Source organism: Apis dorsata, unplaced genomic scaffold (assembly GCF_000469605.1).
Source record: "Apis dorsata unplaced genomic scaffold, Apis dorsata 1.3 scaffold_188, whole genome shotgun sequence".
Classification (NCBI taxonomy): Eukaryota; Metazoa; Arthropoda; class Insecta; order Hymenoptera; family Apidae; genus Apis; species Apis dorsata.
The window spans coordinates 600,560-607,876 of record NW_006263473.1 but is presented as its reverse complement, the minus strand read 5'-3'; the positions used below and the strand labels follow the sequence as shown (position 1 = coordinate 607,876).

Genomic DNA, 7,317 nt, shown 5'->3' with positions numbered 1-7,317 from the left:
TTATTTTTTTTTTTTTTTTTTCATACCACTACCTTTCATCGAAATTCTCGCCGGGGAGCATAGACAAGTATTTACACGTGTCAACTGTACAAAGTTTCCACACGCTCATCGTTTACAGCTAGCGAAAAAACCCGTGCGCATTATTCGAGGCAAATGACGTTTAAAAAAACGAGGAAAAGAAAACAGAACGAAAAAGAAGAAAGAAAAAGATAAAGGAAGAAGGAGGAGGACTATAGATGGATCGATAACACGAGATGAGGCAAGTGCACACGCACACGTTTCGATTTAACGATCATATTCCTCGGAGAAAAAAAAACTCGTGTTCCTCTTTTCCTCGTCTCTCCTTTCCTCCCTCCCTCCCTTCTCCCTTTATTCTTTCGACTCCATTGTGTACACACGCGAGGAGACAAAGGAACGACGATTTTCACGACTAGAGTGCCCTCTGCGTCGCGGCTCTTTCGGTTGTTTCGACATCGTGGACTTGGCGTTGCTTATTTTAACCAACGACAGTCAAATGCAATTACATCGGGTCCTATGCCCTTGCCGGAAGCGCCCACATAAACGAGCTCTCGTATCCGCTCGGCTCTCGACCGTAAGGCAGCGAGCCGCATACCTGACGCATGACGCCAGATTTTTAAGACGTGGCCGTATCAACCACGGCAATAACTTCCAACCGGTCAGCGGAATCGTACAATGTAACCTGACAATTAACCCATTTACATTTGTAATAAATTACGTGGTGTAGCGGTGACCTAATGTCTTACGTAATGGGAGTCATAGGATAAATAGTCCATTTAAATAACATTGAATTATTGTTTTTATAAGACCAAGATTTTTCCAGACTCCCTTATATATTCTATATATATATATACAAAATATAAGTTAAATAATTAAATAAACAAGATTAATTGACATTTCGCGATAAACAATCTATGTTATTTATGTTTTGTGAAATTATTTTGATTGAAGTGAGTTCCTAAGATTTAAATCTACTATTGCATCTTCTCAGACATAATAATAGTAATAATAATAATAATATAGAAAAGATAAATAAAAAAACTCGTCTCGATAAGGTTACACATTTTTCACATTTCACCATAATGCAAGTAGGTTAACTCGAATTTCACGCTCCGTCAGCTCGTCGATAGCATTGTGCTCGGCACTGGCCTCGGTTATCATGGCGGACTTAGTTTTCGTTCGCCGTGAGCGCAAACCACGGTTTCTTAGAAGGATTCTTTTTAGTAGCCTCGGGAGAATGTTGGATACAATTGATCAACTCGATGCTAAAATAAGCAACGCGTTTGTTATTCGCTCTGGCTGTGGTTTAAATAGAAGGAATGAATGACGCGAGTATGAAACCGGAGCATATGCGCGACCAGTTTGCCACGGTTGATTGAATGGCGCGGATACGGGCCATGAAAGGGATTCTAGAATTAAAATTCTGGTAATACGTTTATCCGAATGGACATGATAATATGATTGCAGTAACGATTGATCTGTGTAGTATAATAATGAAGAGAAAGGAGGATCATTGTTATGCTTATTAGTGAGATATTAGCGTCGAGGATGGATTAATTTGAGGTTAGGGTTCGTGATTTATTAGCGGACAAGCGGATTGTATTTAGAAATTAAGTGTTTGAAGGATTTTGCTCGAGGATTATAGATTGTTAGATTTAGAAATGAAGATATCATGGTAGAAATGTGAAGAAATAGTAGATGTAATAAATAATATATTTTGAAATATATTTTATTTAAGCAAATGAAATTTTAATTTTAAACATCTTCATTCTTTTTTTTTTTTAAAGTATTGAATATAATGTAAATGTTTTTATTATATTAAAAGTCTCGATTTCATTGGTTTATTGAATTGGCAATCGAATTTTAATTAATAAGTTTAACAATTGAATTTATTGGTTTTTTTTTATCATTAAAGAAATATACAAATATTTAAATAAATCGTGTGAAATATAATTTCGAAAAAATCGAAAAAATCGAAGTTCCATTCAGTAGTCTAAATTTTTTTGTTCTTGAAGAAAAAAAAGACAATTTCCATTTTAATATACAAAAATTATCATCCATGTTCACTATGTATAACTTTACGATATTTATTTAAGTTCACAGAATTATACAGCTGTTGTCTTCACGCGACTGTCTTTTTAATTTATGAAATTCGCTTGACTGGTGAAAGTAATATGGCGGAAGTAATTTCACGCTAGTATTTTACGATTCCTTTTTCACGTCCGTCTACTTTTTAGCTTCCCGTTATTATCTTTATTTTTTGTCTTCCGATTTGTCAACAAGATTATTTTCTACTCTTTTAGTTTTCTTAAAAATCAACAATCAAATTTTTTTTTAAAATATTAACACGTTCTTTGAATAGAAATAGAAATATAATTGAAATAAAAATTTGAATTTCAATATTAGATTTAATTATATCTTACTTTTAAATTTATATATTGTATTACATCTTCTAGAAGACGTTAAAGTATCGAGTTACTAAAAAAATCTTTTGAACAAACAAAGATGATCTAATCCTTGAAAGCACAAAGTAATAAAAGAAGAAGGTAAAAAGAAAAGAGAACAACAGGAACAGATTAAACGAGCAGCATTAGAATAGCGTGAAATCATATTGCGCCGAAGCGGATGTTAAGCAGCGCGAGCCATTTAAATGCAAATCTTTCGCAAAAATAGTTGTACACAGTGTTGTTCCAAGTTTTAATGACCAAACTTTGCTATCGTCAATAGTAGCATAATACTTTTAGCGTTAAATTTAGATATTTAGTGATTGCGACTTTCACATTTCGTTATTTTTCGCCATAAATTTTTAATACAATTTTAAACGACTTAAATATTCACGTAACATTTTTTTCTCTTCTCGCGTAGATCAGAAGAAAACTGGAAAACAGGTATTGTTTGCAAAAATTGTAAAATTAAATTCGGTAACGCCTTGTACACGTCGGTGTGCGAAGCGTTTGAATTATTCCTCGGCCTCTTGAATGTTCACAGCCACGTTTATGTCAGTCTCTCAGTTTTGCGTCGCGGCAAACACGCGTGAATCACTAGCGTATTACGCAATGTTACGAGCGGAACCGTCAAAACGGTGATGCGTATAAAGCAACGTGTGTTTCATATCCCTCTCCCTGTGCTCGTCCGCCTGAGAAAAATCGATTCTATTCAACTCGATTCTTTCGCCAACTTCCGTCACNTATTGATTTTTTGTAAAATTTTTAATATTTTTGATAAATTAATATTTAATTTATAAATCCATAATGATGAGTGTTTTAGTGATATAATTGTTCGAAATGGCTATCATTTTTATTTATCGCGGTCAGTGAGAAGCGAGATTTCTAAAACTCGCGATCGTGCTGCCAAATAGCTTATGCGTTATGTTTATTTGAACGGTTATGGCTTGTTTCGACTATGGAATCGTTTTTGGAACTTTGACAAACATTTCTTTTTCCAGATATCTGCATGCAAGAAAGATTTAAGCCAGACAAAATCTGTGGCCAATCCATGCCCCCATCAAATTTATGAATAATATTTTATAAAGAAATATTTCGAGATAAACTCGAATAAATTTCGAACAATTCATCATAAATTTTTCGTTAACGCTTCATTTACGTTAGAATTGCATCCATTAGCATAATAATCGTTATTATCTCATTCTTTATACAAATTATTTCATTTACATCTATGTTGATATTCATTTAAGTTTAATCTAATATGATCATTTATAATTAATTACATTTATGCTATTAATTATATTCGTAAAAAAAAAAAATAATAATAAATAAATAAAAAAATCAGCAGAAAAAGTATTTAAGAAGTTCTGACTCATATATTGTTATATGAACGTACATATACGTACGTAATGTGAGATAATTCTTGTTACAAGATTATGCCACGAGATGGCATATTATGGCTCTCCTGCATACCGACTCTCTTTCACAATGCATATACAAGCCCGGTATTCATCGTTACGGTTTTTTCCCTTCTTTTGTGTCACTCGCCATGAATTCCAATGACAGGCTCGTCAAGGACACGTAGCGACAGCATTGCACTCCACCAACGACAACTTAAAATGTCCCTCTTGCCAGCCACTTAAATAATAGCTTAAGTAACACCGTTGTCGCGTTCTAAAAACGTCTTCTCTCTCTCTCTCTCTCTCTTTTTCTCTCTGTCGATCGGTCGAGTTTATACGAACGAAGAGGAAACAAATACGTTGCTTACGCATGAAGAGATCGATTCTTCGATTTGTTTCGATCGTAGCGTTCCGGGAAATCGATTATTCGTTCGGTTTGAAAGCGTTTCGATGTTTAGTCGATCCGGTAGCGTGGTTTAAGGTGATTTATTTGGAATATACATATAGTTTGTTTGAAGAAAACATTAAAGGCAAGGGATTGAGATCCTTGAAGTATTATTTTTGCATTTGGACAAATTCATTTTGTATAACAAATATTTTTATTTCATTATTCATTGATATATATATATATTATACATTTTACATATGTCGAAATGAGAATTAGTTAGTTCATAGTACGATTATGTTTGTCATTCTCGTTGTGTATTGACTTTGGTCATGACGTACAAGCAGCGAGCAAATATGTTAATAGATACTTTCAAGTGTTTCTTACAATTTAACTCAAATTATCTATCTGTTTGTACACTTCGAATACATCTTTATATAACGTTAAGTAGTTATTTATTCTTTGAGTATACATTACATCTACAATAGAATGAGATTAATATAACCTCCAAACAAAAATATAACCTAAAAAATCCTTAAACGATATTATTTCCATTATCATTATCTCACAGTCCAACTGTATCAAAAGGTCGTATCATCAATATTCAACGTGCACAAATATAATCACACATAATAAAAGTATTTCTTTATAAACTCCTCATCGTTACGAAAACGAAAACACGAAGTTGACGAGTGCAACGATGGTTTCACGAGAACCAACCATCTGAAACCTTGATGTCGATCACGTTCAGTTATTCAATAATCATTTGTTTCAATTCCTCGGCCTCTCGGAAGAACGAGCTCAATTCAACGACCTCTGCTCCAATTATTAGCCGTGTAATTCACTCGGTTTCGTGCCCCGCGCTCGGATATTTCGCATAATTGTGCAATCCCGACAAAACGCGACGAGGAGAACCTTGAGCCGTGGCGTGGTACATCCTCGGTGGAACACAACGAGTCATTGTGATCGTCGAAACGAGAGCGACCAAGTGGAGCCGCATAATGGCCGGCCTGTGTGTGTACATGTGTGTGTGCGCGCGCGCGTGTGTGTGTATGAACCGTCGACGACCGGTTCCCTCGTTATCCTGTTGAAGCTCCGTGAATCACTCGACGTGCGAGAAATGACGAATTAGCGGCGTCGATAGACGGAACGTTAGCCAACAAGATCGTTAGTCATTTTGTAAGCTTCTTTTGTACAGGATGTTCTCATGGTTCCTCGTTTAGAAGAATTTAAAAAAAAAGATGGATCTTTCTTAAAATCGAATTATTCTTGCAATATTATTGTAATTGTAATTCTTGATTTGCAATATTATTTTGTTTGTTCATTCTCTATCTTGTGTTTTGAAAAAATTCTAGATTTCTATTAAAGAAAATACGATTCTGTATTGCATCTCCTTTAATTTTCATTTCTCTAAATTTTGAAGATATATATGAAAATATTATCTGTTTTTCATAGAGTTCCTTAATGCAAAAAATGTAAAAATTTTCATTTATGATATGGTTTATATATCGAATGAAAATAGACCAACAATAGTCCCTTTTCTCGAAAATGGATATATGGATAAAATTCGATAGTGAAAAATCACAAATGATTTACAGTTTTAGAGCACTGATTTCGTAGTAAAATTTTACAAAGTGAAAGAAAAACAAACGAGAGAAAGAGAGAATAATGGAAAATGGATAAATAGATATTTGTAAAGGGCAAATTTTCGTGATAAATTCTCCACGAGGATAAATAAAAAGAAGTATCTAGTATCGATTCGCTCGTAATAAACAAACGGTCGCACGTGCATGCCAGACGTTCGATAAAAGCAACCAGAGTGAAACGACTGAATTTGATAGCAGGAATGAATTAATGTGAAATTCCAGTGTGGAAACCAGAGAGCCAGAATTGCGCGAGCTTAAAATTCGATAAAATGTAGGGAATAGTTGACAGAGAAAAAATGGAATTATTTATTTTTCCTTTAATTGATTTCGCTTTAAATTCCTTTTCCTCTCTTTCTTTCTTTTTTTTTTTATTTTTTTCTTTTTTGAAAGATTCGTCGGTTGAAACATTTTTTTTTCACGATTATTCGCTTTCTTGATCGATAATTGAACATCGAATTGGACGAAGCGCGTTCGAATAAATATTCAATTTCCTGGTTATCCGCTTTATAACTGTATTATTCATTTTCTTTCTTTTTCCTTCTTCTCTTTTCTTTCTTTCTTTTTCGTTGTTTCTTTTCTTTGTGGCTTTTAACCGAGTAGCGGCGACGACCCGAGACTACACACGTTCTTCGTAACACCGCTAAAGGGCGGCAGCAAAAGAAAGAACAAGTTTACCCCGCGAGGTATTTCTTGAAGGCGATGCATCGCGGAGAATTGTTTTTAACCTTATCTGAAAAGTTTTCAATTGACATTTTTTTAAATCGGTGCTTTAAATATACCCACTATTGAAAACATGAAAATTTTATATATCAAATAAGAAAACCTCCATTTTGATAAGATAAAATTTAACATTTATAGAAACTTTTTATTAAATATTGGAATTAGATATTGTAATTGTATCTATCAATCTATCGTCTGTTTCACATATTTTTCATATATTATTCAAACAAGAATTATTATTTATAAACAAAAAGGGATTATAAATATAACCACTCCTTTCTTCTTCTTCTTTTTTTCCCCTCTTTTTTATAATATCAAAAGCTTTCAAGCAAGGAAACAAAGAGGGCAGAAACAAATGAAAATTTCAACAGTCACAGCTCAAACGAAACGAGGCAACCGCTGGCCAGTTTGCGCGGAAGCGTCGAATCGGCAGGGCGAGCACGTGGCCCGTCCGTGTTTCCGGCCTCATTTTCCATGCGGCCCCGTGTCCGTCGTCCCGTAGTGGTTGTATACACGTCGTTAGCAGCCACTTGTCACAAATCCATTTCAATTTCACGCGGCGCAACGTGGCCTTCCCATTTTCTTTTTCCCAACCCTTCGCTTCCTCCCCGTGTGTTCCAACAACTCCCCACTCTCCTTTGTGTCATTTTTTCTGCTTCTTAAAGCGAGCGCTCCTCTCTGTCCCCCCTTCTTCTCTCTTTCTC

General features: G+C 34.7%; 1 long non-coding RNA gene across 1 annotated transcript; it reads right to left on the bottom strand.

Annotated features, from left to right (window-relative positions):
• Positions 1-2,052: 2,052 nt before the first annotated feature.
• Positions 2,053-5,509, bottom strand: LOC102672613. Its single transcript, XR_421585.2, has 3 exons — positions 3,869-5,509; positions 3,690-3,691; positions 2,053-3,154 (listed from the first exon to the last, which is right to left on the bottom strand). It is a non-coding gene; the product is annotated as an uncharacterized LOC102672613 (long non-coding RNA).
• Between the last annotated feature and the right edge of the window lie 1,808 nt (positions 5,510-7,317).